Raw genomic sequence first — 15,792 nt, 5'->3', positions numbered from 1 at the left:
ATTTCCATATTAAAAGTAGGGGTGCATTCTCTGCATTGCTCATAAATGACTGGGCATCACTCGGAATGCATATTGTGAAACTAATGAGCTCATTTACCTATATTACCATGTGATTCTCATTGTCTGCTGCTGTGAACAGTAAAAAGCCATCAGCCCCTTTGTGCATTGCCCGCTGAATACTGTGCTTGCTGAACCAGCTAAAACCAGTCAAAAATGCACATTGCTGGCCTGGTAAGCTTTTTGCAGCTGGCCCCCAGTTTTTAGAATTGGCCTTATATCCCTGGATGCCCAAATTTGGGTATGGATCCAAGATCTGTGCATAAACAAATTAATTAATGAGCCACTTACAAACAATAATTGATGTTAATTGGCGACAATTTGAAGCTATACATGCATCTGCCCTAGGCGCTATTCAGTAACATGTATACCTAACTTTTATTGCATAAAACTCAAAAGGGGTGTGGCTATGGGAGAGGCATAGGTGGATCGGGGGGGGGGGGGGCATTCCTGGAAGTTAGGCACAATGTTATAGAATACTGTCATTTGCACACTCAACTGCCAAAAATTAGGCACCAGTATTTGCATCAGGTTTTGATGTAAATGCTGGCATCTAAAGTTAGGTGTGAAATCTGCGCTAACCTAGGGCCCTTTTACAAAGGCACTGGAGGGCCTACACATGTACAACACATGCCAAATCAGCACTACCACCTGGCTAGCGTGCTGTCTAGGCAGTAATTCTAAATTTTGGCATGTGCTGAATCCCATAATAGAAAATAATTTTTCTATTGTCTACTGTGGGTCGTTTACCCGGTGATAAACAGCAGTTGGTGCTCGCTGCATGCTTACTGTATGGGTAGTGCATGAGACCTTACCACTAGGTCAATGGGTGGCGGTAAGGTCTCGAGCCAAAAATAGACGTGCGCTGGTTTCAATTTTAGGTCATGTCCATTTTCCGACCCTTTAAAAAAGGCCCTCTTTCCTAGATGAGATAAAACATGGCCCAGCATGTCCCCAAAAGACACGCTTGCACTACCGCAGGCCACATTTTACTGCGGCTTAGTAAAAGGACCCCCTAGCAATCTATTAAGGGTGCTCAGCATGGAGCATTTTTTATAGAGTACTAGTTTAACACGGATCTTTCCAGCATGTAATTGTGGCTGCCATTTATTGAATTCCCCCTAAAGTAAGCATCTAAGCAAAGGAAAATTACATGACAGGCCAAATATCCTTTGTGATTCATAGATGAGGGATTGAGAATTCTCCACAATGCACCAGGTGTCATGGCTGCTCGAAGTTCCTGGCTTACTATTCTGGCAAAATCACCTTGCTGTGGCTGCCAACACTATGCACAGTTCAATGTTGTGCTGAATCATCAATCATTTAGAGATAACTCCCAATCATATTACAGCTGAGTTCATTCAGACGATATATTAGAGATTAAAACAGATAATGCATCTGCCAAGGAACATCACGGAAAGGGAGATAGAAGTTTGGGTGCAATTCATCCCAAATCATTGTGGCTTCTAGAGAGAGATTATTGAAAAAGACCAAGCAAATGAAGAAATAGCAATTGGTATAAGAACATAAGAAAAGCCAGGCTGAGTCAGGCCATGGTCCATGAAGCTCAGCTTACTGACCCTTACTCGCTGCTATCCCAAAATTTAGATCTGTTTCTAAAAGCTCATTTCAAGGCTTAGTAATGGATCTCCCAAGTTAACCTGGTCAATATTTTTTATGCACTTTTTGTCCAGAAATTTGTTGAAACCTCTTTGGAATCCCTACTCCAAAAAACCTTTCACCATATTTTTAATAATCTACTGGTCACTAGTTTATGGCATGTCATTTTGTGTGTGTGTGTGTGTGTGTGTGTATAGTGCTTAACAGGTTATTAAATGCATTAGTCATTAACCATAAGGAGAGTAGTGGAGAACAAATATGTCCAGTCCAGTGTAATGGTATGTCAATGGCCAGATATGGTTTGATACATTTATATTTGCATGAGAGGCAATTCAACTAATTCTTTAGTCTGGATGCTGGACCCAAAACCACATAAAACGAAGAGACAGACTATACACCCAAAAAATTATAAACACAGAAAAACGTAAAGAAAATGATAGAAATCAAAATCAAATGAAAGTGATAAAAAGATCATAAACCAAGAAAACAAGGAAAAAAAAAAAGAAAACTTAGAAAGAACACCCCTCCCCCATCCTCAAATAGATACAACCATATAATACATCACAAATAATAGTTTACCAGATACTCCTAACAACACTTATGGTAACCTATTATCAACCCTCTTGAGCTTATTATTACATAGGAGGGAATTCAATAATCTGCACTGAAACTTAGGCGCTGATAATATTTACATAAGTACATAAGTGTTGCCGTACTGGGACAGACCGAAAGTCCACCAAGGCCAGTATCCTGTTTCCAACAGTAGCTAATCCAGGTCACAAGTACCTGGCAAGATCCCAAAACAGTACAATACATTTTATGCTACTTATCTTAGAAAGAGAATTGTGATTTAACAACTTTGAATAACTTTGTGTCATCAGCAAATTTAATTACCTCACTAGTTACTCCCATTATAAATATGTTAAAAATCAGCGGTCCCAGTACAGACCCCTGTGTAACCCCACAATCTACCTTTCTCCATTGAAAATACTGAAGCAAGATTTCCCTTCACTAAACCCATGTTGGTTTTGTCTCATTAATCCATGCTTTTAAATATGTTCTGTAATTTTGTTCTATGATAAAATGAGGATTGTGAAAAATTACAAGAGGACCTTACGAGACTGAGAGACTGGGCATCTAAATGGCAGATGACGTTTAATGTGAGCAAGTGCAAAGTGATGCATGTGGAAAAGAAGAACCAGAATTATAGTTATGTAATACAAGGTTCTACATTAGGAGTCACCGACCAAGAAAAGGATCTAGGTATCAACATTGATAATACATTTAAACCCTCTGCTCAGTGTGCGGCGGTGGCTAAGAAAGCAAATAGAATGTTATGTTTTATTACAAAAGGAATGGAAAACAAAATTGAGATGTTATAATGCCTTTGTATTGCTCCATGGTGCACCTCAAATATTGTGTTCAATTCCGGTCACCGCATCTCAAGAAAAAAAATAGTGGAATTAGAAAAGGTACAGAGAAGGTTGATGAAAATGATAAAGGGGATGGGACGACTTCCCTATGAGGAAAGGCTAAAGCTGATAGGGCTCTCCAGCTTGGAGAAAAGATGGCTGAGAAGAGATATGATAGAGGTCTATAAAATAATAAGTGGAGTGTGACGTGAATTGGTTGTTTACTCTTTCCAAAAATAGTAGTACTAGGGGAGGTGCGATGAAGCTACAAAGTAGAAATTTTAAAATAAATCAGAGAAAATATGTTTTCTCTCAAAGTGTAATTAAACTGGAATTTGTTGCCAGAGAATGTAGTAAAAGCAATTAATTTAGTGGGGTTTAAAAAAAGGTTTGGATGGCTTTCTAAAGATAATGTCCTTAGACCATTATTAAAATGGGGAAAAATCCACTGTTTATTTCTAGAATAAGCAACATAAAGTTTATTGTATTGTATTGGGATCTTGCTGGGTACTTGTGACCTGGATTGGACAAAAGATGCTGGGCTTGATGTACTTTCGGTCTGTCCCAGAGTGTCAATACTTATGTACTTATGAGTGGGGGGTGGGGGGGGGGACAGAGTAGAAGTTTCATGTTTCTTTAATTTTTTGATATACCACCAAAGGCAAATGCTCTAATAGAAATGTACAATATTCATAAATAGATTTTAAGGGAAAATTAACTACACTAGTTATAGGAAAGATAAAGAGGGTAGGAAAAAAGGACAAAGGGAAGGGAAGGAAGGGTAAGACTGAGATATCTTCAGGCATCAAAGGAGGGGAAAGGAGGAAAGTCTAGCAGACCACGTTGACACATCACAGACTCTCAAATGGAAGGATGGAACTCTATATAGGAGGACAGAGCAAGGATGAATTAACCAGGTACAGGATCCATGTATTTGTCTGAAGAAGTATGTCTTGAGAGCTGTCCAGAAGATGACCAGGATTTATGGGAGAGAACAGAACAAAAGATAACTGGCACTTGGTGATTGAATGGAAGAGTGTTGGGGAACCGAGTAGGGAAATATAGATAGGAAAGATGGAGTTGGAATTTCAAGGGGATAGTGAGTACTTGGAAAATGGAAGGCATGAGTAGGGGTATGTTGAGAGTTTGAGTTCAGAGAGGGTCTTCTGGAGCCACATTGGGAAACGTTTTGCACTAAAGTGTACAAGCCATAGCTATCAGCAATGATCATTCAGTCTCTGTATTAATTGGTTCATAAGGCCTTATGGTCACCTTCCAAAGATGCAAAATAGGGGGCTGGTGGTTCTAATAAATGCTGTTCTTGTGGGTCTGCTGTGGGAACTATCTCAAATGCTGTTTTCCAGTACAAATTTAAAACAATTTTGGGTACTGGTATGGAATGGTGTTATAAGTGGGTAAGGAATTCACGCTGGGCTCACCTATATGGTTGCTGTGTTGCAATCAGTCACTTTATCTCATTTGTTAAGAAGGGAGCAGGCTATGATATTTGATTTACTTATGGCTATACCTATAGTGTTTATATTGTCTGAATGGAAAGACAATAAATCTTGCCTATGAATGGGTGGTGAAATACAGTGTGTCTCACTAGGAAGTACAAAGAAACTATGGCAGTTAAGAGAGCTTTTTAGTGTTTAGAAAGATCTGGGCTCCATTAGATTTATTTTGTCAATAGATTGATATATAAAGAGGATTGAATTTTGGTCTTTGTTAAAAGGGGTTATATATTTTATTTGTTGCACCTGGGACTTTTTTGTGGTTTTACTATGTTTTAATGTACTTGTATTGTTTCTTTGTTTTTGGAACCTCTGGGAAAATAAAAAGTTTAAGCTAAAAAGAAGAAGAAAATAAAGAAGTAGTAACAAGACTGAGTGAGCCCTGTGGGATCCCACACTACAGGTGCAATGTTCATGACATATCAGACTTGGCCTGGGCAGCAAAGATTCAGTCAGATGGAAAAGACTGAAACCAGGCCAACACCAACCCACCCAAACCTATCAAGCCTAAATGGGCGAGTAACAGTGGATGGTCTATCAAATCAAATGTTGACGCCAAATCAAGTGAAAAAAGTTGAAACAACATCCTCAGAATTCAAAAATTCACATACCTCATTAATCACATACCTCATTAAGGAACTCCGTAAGGATGGTCTCAGTGTTATAGATCAAGCAAAACTCACATTGGACTGAAGAATAGGGTTCTCAACAAAATCAGTAAACTGGTTGACCATTATTTTTTTCTACCACTGTGGTCACAAAACAAATATGAAATTGGCTTACAACTCATAGGCTAGATGTCGTCCATCAGAGCCCCCTTTAGAACTGGGTGCACAAAAGCATGCTTCTACTCCTCAGGAACCAACCCCAATAACAGACTCTGATTTATCATTGATAACAGCAAAGATAGCAAACCAGAGGCAGGCTTAACCATCAAGATGTCCGAGGATCAAGAGAACAGTATGTCGTTTTCATACTTCCTGTTTTATTCTGATTTCCACCAATAACATCTCCCTTTGGACTCATTCATTAACATAACAAGCTTCTTCTAACATACACTGTAAGCAGAAGTCCTCACTTATTAATGCGTGTTAACTAGCTAACACTTGTTAATGCACATTAACACATATTAATTCAATTTAAGTGTATAGTTAGTTAATAGCTATACTGAGGATAATGGGGCTTATTAAATCACATTAACAGTCACGAACCTATTAGTGCAGGTTAATAATGAGGCTAAAAGCTTATGAACACTCTGAAGCACCCTGTTATAACAAAAAAGTAGAATTTAGTGACCCTGTCGCATATCCAACTAATAATTTTCCCTCGAACAGAACAATTTACTTCCCTTTTCACAGATGTTATGGAATCTCCTGCTGTTTTAATGCTTAAGAGAGGGTTAATAGTTTGCTACTTTATGGTACTGTTAGATGATTTCATATGTGTATGAAATATACCCGCAGTGTAGTGTGACTCACCACTGAATTTTAGTACTTTCCTCTTGACTGTCATCTCCCAAGTATGTAAATTCTACATATATTCTTTCCTATGCTAGGATTCAAGAGCTTTCCACATTTTGCTGTTTCCTGGCCTAAATGAGGCACACTTGGTGAAGGGATTAGTCACTAATCATGGCAGTATGGAGGTGTGTGAGAGTACCTGGGTTAAGATAAATGACAGAAAATTGAAGCTAACAAAGACCAAACTCCTCCCCCTACAAAAAAAAAAAAAAAAGAAGCAAAGACACTGTGACATTGAATTTAAAATCAGTTTAGATAATTGAGGTAATCCATGGCTTATTTATGCCAGTCTCTGTACTTGTCTTTCAGTATATTTTCTTTCAATGCAAGTATGTCAAAAAAGTAAATACATACAGTACTAAGTAAATGATGTTCTTCATCGGTTCAATACAATGATATTTTAGTCAATACCCTTCTAGAGAACATACAGTACTGAGGAGTAACAGTGAAGAAAGTGAGACAGATAAATCACAATCCACCTGCTTGACTTGATATGTGCTTAGAAGAGCAGCATCTGATCTTGCATCATGACATTTCGTTATTCCATCTGTTCTACTGCAGATCAGTCACGGAGTGATGGCTGTCCCGTATCTTTGCCCTTTCTTTCAGGCAATAAGCCTTTCTTGCAGTTACAAAGAAAAGCCACTTAGATCATATGAAAATAAATGTGAAGTGAACAGAACTTCCAGCCTCTGTGTCTTTCTTAGCAGTGTTTGTTTGATGTCATTTCTTCCCTTTGATCTGAAGTGTGCGCCTCATCTATCAGTCTTGCCTACAAAGGGCATGAAAAATGTGTATTGGGAGAGACTGCATTGATCTTTTTGCATTGCAATAAGTTTCGCCTAGAAGGAAAAATAATAAAGTCAAGCAATTAAAGAGCTATCTTATGAGCCATAAAATGAGCTTTCATGATCCTGGCACCTATGGGTTGAGCCAGTGTCATCACACATTTTATTGTGCTGTTCGTATTTGTCACTATGAAGGATTGCATGCAAAGTAATAAAAGCAGCGATAAAATACAGTCAATAGGACAGGTCAGAGGCCACTACCATATAACTCCTGTACACCAAACTACAAAGGAACTAGATGCATTGCCTCTTATATACAAAATAACATGGATATTGACATTTGGGTTAAATCTTAGTGATCCGGACAGAATGGCAAAAGCTATAATAACACTAATAAATTTTATAGTGCTACTGGATGTATGCACTGCTGATATGTACTCGTGTAGAATATGTCACTGCATGAAGAGGTTACAATCTAAGCAGATAGCTGAGGCAATGGGAAACATGATTTGCCCAAAGTCACAAAGAATGTTAACTGCAGAATTGTAACTGAACCCTGGCTTTCCTGGTTCTCAGACCATTGTGCTGATCACTAGGACGCGTGTTCTTCCTTAAAAAAAAAAAGGAGTGGGTGGTAGGTGCTGGACAAAAGTATTTTTTATTATTATTATTTTGTTTAGTTTCTCATGTCATTTAACAGATTTTTTAAACATTTTGTTCAAGTTTTTTTTTTCATTTTGTGGGCAATACGTTTTGTAGTGAGCTCTATTGCTCATATATCGCACCCTATTCTACATAGGGCTCCCAAAGTTTTAGAAACAGAGAAAATCTTGGCGGATAAGGGCCATATGGCCTATCCAGTTTGCCCATCTATATCATTCGCTATCTCTTCCTCCCCTTTAGAGATCCTGCATGTCTGTCCCAAGCTTTCTTGAATTCAGATACAGTTCTCAACTCCACCACATCCACTAAGTCTTGGCAATATTGCCTGTATCATGGTGTCTGTAAACATATGTCAGTATACAAAACAGTAAAAAAAACAAATATAAAATAATATAAGTACATAAGTAATGCCACACTGGGAAAAGACAAGGGTCCATCGAGCCCAGCATCCTGTCCACGACAGCGGCCAATCCAGACCAAGGGCACCTGGCAAGCTTCCAAAACATATAAACATTCTATGCATGTTATTTCTGGAATTGTGGATTTTTCCCAAGTCCATTTAGTAGTGGTTTATGGACTTGTCCTTTAGAAAACCGTCTAACCCCTTTTTAAACTCTGCCAAGCTAACCACCTTCACCACGTTCTCCGGCAATGAATTCCAGAGTTTAATTATGCGTTGGGTGAAGAAATATTTTCTCCAATTTGTTTTAAATTTACTACACTGTAGTATCATCGCATGCCCCATAGTCCTAGTATTTTTGGAAAGCGTGAACAGACGCTTCACATCCACCTGTTCCACTCCACTCAATATTTTATATACCTCTATCATGTCTCCCCTCAGCCATCTCTTCTCCAAGCTGAAAAGCCCTAGCCTCCTTAGTCTTTCTTCATAGGGATAAATAATTATATAAAATAGACAAATAATAAATTACCATCAGCTAATTCAATACAAAATTAAAAAAAAAAAACATCTCAGAAGAAAAAAAAAGAGCTGGTGTCAAGCACTTTTACACTGAGTCTTCAGCATATATATAAAACATCAATCACTAAGCATTAAAAAGGGAACAAACACACTCAGATTATGAATATATCTAAGCAAAGAACTCACCACACAATAAATGAAACTTAAAATGAAAAGGGTATGGAAAACTAGAAAATCAATTGATATACTAACCATAAAAACAAAAAAGAACCAAGAAAATAAAACTCATCAAATACTGGTAGAGTTCAAAAGCATTATTTCTACCAGAATTTATTTCAGCTATAAAAAGTATGGTCAAAACACTCAAAAAACAAACCATACCTGCACACCTTTAAAATATTGAAACAACCATATAATAAATTATAAAATTAAAACATCACATTTCATGATTTTTTCAAAATAAGCTGGCACCCAAACACTGCAAGATAACTCAAGACTATCAACCATACTACATATTTAGAAAAAATAGTTTGTTTACTTGGATAAAATACATGCCTTCAATATAGCCAAATTATTGAGCATTTATGAGATCCAAAAGTGTGGTTTAAACCAGAAAAGATTTCATCTGTAAAAAAATATTATTAAAAAAAAGCACCAAAAACACTATGCCTACACTCTAGAAAAATATATTGTGCCATTTGGCATATCATTCATATAATAAAACTAATTCAGCGAGAAAACTATCAGATGAATATTGAACTGAAGTGCCACGTTTGCTGCTTTTTCAAAATAAACCATTGGTAAGCACTTAGCCCTGATACATGAGCACTGCAGGGAAACTTAAATAAATGAGGGTCCCTTTTATTAAGCTGCATAGGTGCCTACGTGCACCCAATATGCATCAATTTTGAATTACTGTCTGGCTACCATGTGGCTCTTGCGGTAATTTCATTTTTGACGCATGCCCACTACGTGTGCCAGAAAATATTTTTATTTTCTTGTGCACGGGGGGGGGGGGGGGGGGGGGGGCAGGGGGTAATCGGGTGGTAATCGACATTTTATGTACGTACACCATTACCATCTGGTTACTGCATGAGACCTTACTGCTAGGTCAGTGGCTGGCGGTAAGGTCTGAAACCCAAAATGGACGCGTGGCAATTTTCATTTTGATACATGGCAATTTTCAGCAAAAATTTTAGAAGGCATTTTTTACAGGTACGCTGAAAAATGATTCTTTTGTGCATGCCCAAAACATGTGCCTACACTACCTTTGTAAAAGGGCCCTTAAAGCTATAAACCATATTACCATTATATCAAATAATAGTTTATTAATTTGGATAGAGAACTTATCTTACTTACAGCCAGATTGGTATCATCCTCTCTCATCTACCATTACCATTAGAGAATGTGACACATGTTCAGTGCCAAATAGAGATCCATTGATCACATTGCAACATCATTAAATGCCAACACAATGTTTCAAAAACTCCTAAAAACGTCTCCATATGCATGAAATCAATTCAAAAAGGGTAAACATAATTATACTCAAAGAATAATGCATTTAAGCACAGAGCAATTGAATACTGTGATAAAAAAATCAAAGTGCTCATGGTTCAACCAGAAAGTACAAATATGAATCAATACACAACAAGCTTCATCCTAAACCAGTGGCATAGCCAGACAGCCAGTTTTGGGTGGGCTTGAGCCCAAAGTAGGTGGGCACAAATTTTTCTCTGCTCCGCCCTACCTCCACCTCAAAATATAAATACTTTAGCTAATGAGGATCCTCAAGCTCAGTCAGCTGAAGACTTTCTCTGAAGGTGGCCATAACTCTCTTTTACCAAGCTTGGCAGGCAGCAGCAATGACCCTAAGCCACTGATGCCAGCACCCCACACATGATTAGCTGTTGATGGCTCAAGGATGCTGTTGCCAGAGCTTGGTAGAAGGGCGTTCTGGCCGCTTTTGGAGGAGGTCCTTAGCTGGGGATGTCTTGGAATCCTCACCAGCTATACAGCAAGGATTAGGACTGGTGTTAGACCTGCTTGGGCCCAGGTCAGAAAATAAAGGAGGGCTCCCCTCCCCGATTCCCTCTCCTCTTTGCTTCCCCTCCAATTTCTCACCTGCCATTACTATCACACCAACAGACCCTCACCAAATACAGAACAAGGGATCACAAATTAGAAATAAAAATATTTAGACAAAAATTGAAAAGGTACCCCAAAAAGTTCAACATAGCATTACTGCAACACTGGAGACATAAAATAGAGATGCATTTCCTTTTCTACAGAACACAATACAAAGACATTTGTGATGCACATTTCCAAAAGCTAACATATTCCATTTAAAACATTCAAAATAAAATGCTTTGTTTCTACCTTTGTTGTCTGGATATTTTATTTTTCCATCTTGCTGGTTCCAATTTCTCTTTTCTGCTTTCCTCTCTGTCATTTGCTAATTCTTTTTCAAGCGGCTGCAGTCCATTTGTCTTTTCTCCACTCTCCTGTCTGTTCCCTCACTATTCCTGCCACTGACATATTGATCATTCCTTTGTAGCTCGTTTCTGCCTCTCACCCTTCTTCGTCTCCTTTTGTACTTTTCAACTATCTATCAAATTTCCATCTTCTTCTTTCACCCACTAGCTCTCTCATTCCCCATCTTACACCTCCCCAGCTCTACTTTTTCTTTTATCTTTAATCTGCTTCCCATTATCATATTTCTACCCTCTGTAATCACTATCTCTCATTCATTTCCTTGCCACCCCTTCCTCCCCCCCTCTTGGCCTCTCCCACAGGGTTCCACCATTCCCATCGTCTTCCTCCCTCCACCCTTCTAACCAGCACCTGATCCCCTCCCCACCCTGGTAGCCTTATATTTTCCTGCCCCTTCTCTCTTCATTCCTGTCCTCTCCCCCATGGCCCATCATTCCACCCCCCTCACCACCTACTGTGTACCTCTCCCTCCCTCTCAGCCACCCCCCTGTCTATCTCCCCTTCTCATTCCCACTGTCCACCATCTCTCTCTCCCTCTCCTTTGTGTTCTGGGTCCAACATCTCTCTCCCCTTCCCATACAGCATCTCTCCCTTCCTCCCCTCTACCATTAATTCTAACATTTCTCCCTTCCCTCCACCCCTATGCCCACCATTTCTCCCTCCTCTCCACCCCATGTTCAAAATTTCTCCCCCTCTCACCACTTATCCCCTCTCTATTGTAAACCCCCCCACTATGATGCCATAAGTACTCTCTCTTGAAGGAACAGGCCCTGAAAAATGTCACAGTGCGTCCCCACAAAATTAATAGCCAGAGCCTTCGCCAAAACAAGGAAATTGTTACAAATCAAAATTTATTTACTAATTTCAAATTATTCCAGCAATTCAATTTCTTCCATCTATTAACAAACCTACTATATTAAAGAATTCTGTTTCTTGTCCTCAACAGCAATCAATTCTAGCAACTTGGATTTACTTTCAATCAACACATCAGATAAGTGTTCTAAATTTTGAAACTTAAAACATTTAACAATAATGTTAAGATTATTCTCCTATATTAAGAACTGACTCTTTGTGTGTTATTTCTGTTCCTCCAGATCTCACCATCAAGAATCTGAAGGTAAGTATACAGTTTTTCAGTTTTTTTCCTTTAACTTTAACTGAGTCCCAGCACATCCTTAAACAATGCACATCTTGTGATGTAAAGGATACTTTCTTCTCTTTCTTGTTATCTTCTTTTCTTTGCCTTTCTTGATTTGATGGGTGCCATGAAGTCATGTAATGCTTCTGAGGATTGAACTGTCCGGGTTCAGGAACACCTCTGGGTACCTACTGTCCTGATCTTTAATTAACTCAATAATGCAAAACCCTAAACCCTACCATAGCCCTGAATGTTAACACTAACCTCAGTTCATAAGAGCAATTAGTTTTTTCCCTATGGCTAGCTACCCAGAAAAAAAAATGATAATTCTGTGTCCTTACTCTTTCCCTCCCACAATTAATGAATGCAGGGAATATTGAGAGTAATTCACTGCCAACTAAAGACAGTGTAATAGATGTTTTCCTATAAACAATTTCTCATTCAAAGCCTCTGGGTATATTTTTACTTTCAGCCCTCCTTCCCAAATCCTTTAGACTTAATGGAACACTTGTGAGTGTCACAATCAGCACTTAAGCTAAAACCAGTGAATAATTCACTTTATTAAATTAACTCATCTCACCAGCTCATCACAATAATAATAGTCTGGTTAGATTTATTGAGTCATTACCCTTCCACTCTCTCAAATTCTTGAACAGCCAGTCCTCTCTAAAACCTCTAAAATGCAATAGGTATTTATATTAAGTACTAAATCTTATCCATTCACTCCACAGTCATACCTGCTTCTCAGAATACTCTCAAATCTGTTTTAACACAGATTTCCCTTGACAACTGAGCCCTGATCATTACTACAGATCTGCTCAGCGTCTCACTCACCTCCCAACTGACCAGTAAGCCATTGCCAAGGCAATCAGGTCTCAGCTTGCTCAGCTGTTCTCCCAGAGTGATGTCACTTTAGAACCCTCTCCCCAGCTCTAGCCCTCAGCACAAGCCCAACACTCCAAATTCCCCCAGCACCCAAATCCAGCATTTAAAAATTAACACCAATTCCAAACATATACACATAACCAGCTTTTTTAAATTAATGGTAATATTAGTACCTGAATGTCCCTTGAGCCCCAAAAATCCACTGGACCCCGGAACAGCCCAGAAGACCCCGGTAAGCCCTCTTAAAGGGGACATACTTCAATTTAATTTTTCAGCCATTTATATATCACCCGGCCTTTCCAAATGTCGTCCCGACATTTAATATTCACAACATCCTATATAGTAACTCAATTCCATTACAATCATTGTATTCTTCAATTTCCTTGTTTTGACCCATCAATACATGTAATAATTTTCCCTGAGGTACCTAGATGGGATACCCCTGTTTGCCCTTGGAAACTGCTATTGTCTTTCCTCACTTAGGACTTCCTCTTCAATGTCCTCTGTCCCTTCTGCCTCACAATGCAGATTCCATGGACCCTCCACCAGTAGGTATAATAATCTTGTTCGTCCTCCCTGGGTGCCTCTTTTTCAGCCAAATCATCATCTTGTGCAAAGGTTTGGATTGGAACCTGTAAAACGTTTAATTGATCCCGATATACGCTTTTCTTTTTCCCACTAATTTCTGCTTCGATGTCAATCATATTTCCATTTATGTTAATTACTTTGTAAATTATATCTTCCCATAGATCTTGAATTTTGTGTCTTCCTCTATGTTGTTGTATTTTCAATATTACTCTGTCACCCAAGTGTATCAATGGTCCTGCAGTATTTTTATCATAGTGGTTTCCTGGTTTGCCCATGTTTAATCATTTCTCCTGCTGCAATCTTACAGGCTTGTTCCAATTTTAGATAATGTTCCTTAACCCACTCAGATGTGGAACTAAATGAATTTTCTTCAGGTGGAAAATATAAATCCTGAGGCAGTTTAGGTTCCCTACCAAACATGAGATAAAATAGGGAGTAAGTAGTTGAAGCATGTATGCTATTATTATAAATCATACAGATCTCTGTGAGATGTTCAGACCACTTGCTTTTCCTCTCTTCGGTCAACACTCTGAGCATATTATGTAATGTTCTATTGAACCTCTCACACTGTCCATTGCCTTGAGGATGATAAGGCACAGTCCATGTTTTCCTAATTCCATATAGTTGACATAACTCTTTAATAATTTCAGCTTCAAAAGCTCGACCTTGGTCGGAATGTAGACGCTCTGGAGTCCCAAATAGTGCAATCCAATTTTTTAACAACACTTGAGCAGTAGTTCTGGCTGTTTGATCATGGGTAGCCACTGCGATAGTATATTTTGTGAATATGTCCGTAATGACTAGGACATTCTCTTCACCGGTGTGACTAGGCTCTATCAATGTAAAATCCATGGCCACAATTTCACCTGGCCTTGTTGCATGGAAACAAACGAGAAAAGCTTTGTCTTTAGGTATTGTATCTTTGGTTAGTATACACCTTTTGCAATTCTTTATCCAAGCTTCTACATCACTGGACAAAGTTAACCATTAATAGTTCCTTCTCATGGCATTTAACATTCCACTTTTACTGATATGTCCAGCGAAATCATGACGGCTGATAAGAATTTCATTTTGCAATTCTTTTGGTATAATCAGCTGGAAAAGGACTTCACCATCCCTGGGGCTTATAACTCTTCTATACAGAATTCCTTATTTGAATTTTAGACGAGATTTCTGCTTCCAATATTTCCAACTACTCCTATTTGTGAATGTTTCCTTATCAGCTTTAATCGTTAGAGCCTCTATTAAGGGGCCTAACACTTCATCCCTTCTTTGCAGACGCTTAATAGCATTTGGTGAGAGTTCTAATTCCGTTTCAGCAGATAACTCTTCCCTTGTAGCTGTCACCACTTGTTGTCTTGCCATAAATTCAGGCCAGAATCTTCTTTTAATCTCTCCCATTTCTTCTTTATAGGCTGTATCAGAATTTTTACACCCTTGTTGTTTCGCCACCAACAATCCTTTTGGCCATTTTTTTACTGCAGGTTCTACTGTCACATTTTGTTGTGAGAAGTTCTGCTGCTTCTGAACTTCCACAGCAATGCTCAAGATTAGAGCTTTATCCAAACTGCCATTTAAACAGAGTACATCTTGTAACCATCCTCTAACGTTCTTCAATATATTTGTTCCTAAGATTCCAGCAGGGCTGGCCCTAGGGATTCTAGCGCCCTCCTGCAGTCTATTAGTCGGCGCCCCTACCCATCCAGAGGCGGGATCACTATGGCTCTGCCCCCACAGTAGACACACCCCTTTTACCAGCCATGGCATCATTGAAAATATTACACCAGTATAGAAGAAAAATAACTTAGCACACAGACCAGGAATTAGAACAGGCAGTCTTGCCAACTCTGAAAAACAATGTGTTATCAAAATTTCAGAATCTAACAAACAGATCCCTATTCAGACACTTGGCCTTGCAGTCACACATGTAGAACAGAGATAGCCCCTCTTCAAATTCTTCAAAAATTTACCTGAAATCCTAAGAAGTTAAACTCTGCATGCAGCACAATAGCCTTCCCATCGAGCACAGCTTAGGATCTAGCTAGGACAGACTTAATCAGCATAAACTAACATATTCTACAATCTGAGCTGGACAGACTAACAGGAGTTACTGAAGTGGGAATGAGAGATAGGTGATGGTTAGGAACTGAAAGCAGGCATCTAGCCCTCCTGTCCTGTGAGTTGCTGTGTTGGGG

Source organism: Microcaecilia unicolor, chromosome 1 (genome assembly GCF_901765095.1).
Source record: "Microcaecilia unicolor chromosome 1, aMicUni1.1, whole genome shotgun sequence".
Taxonomy (NCBI): Eukaryota; Metazoa; Chordata; class Amphibia; order Gymnophiona; family Siphonopidae; genus Microcaecilia; species Microcaecilia unicolor.
The sequence above is the reverse complement of the archived record's forward strand: the minus strand, read 5'-3'. Positions refer to the sequence as shown.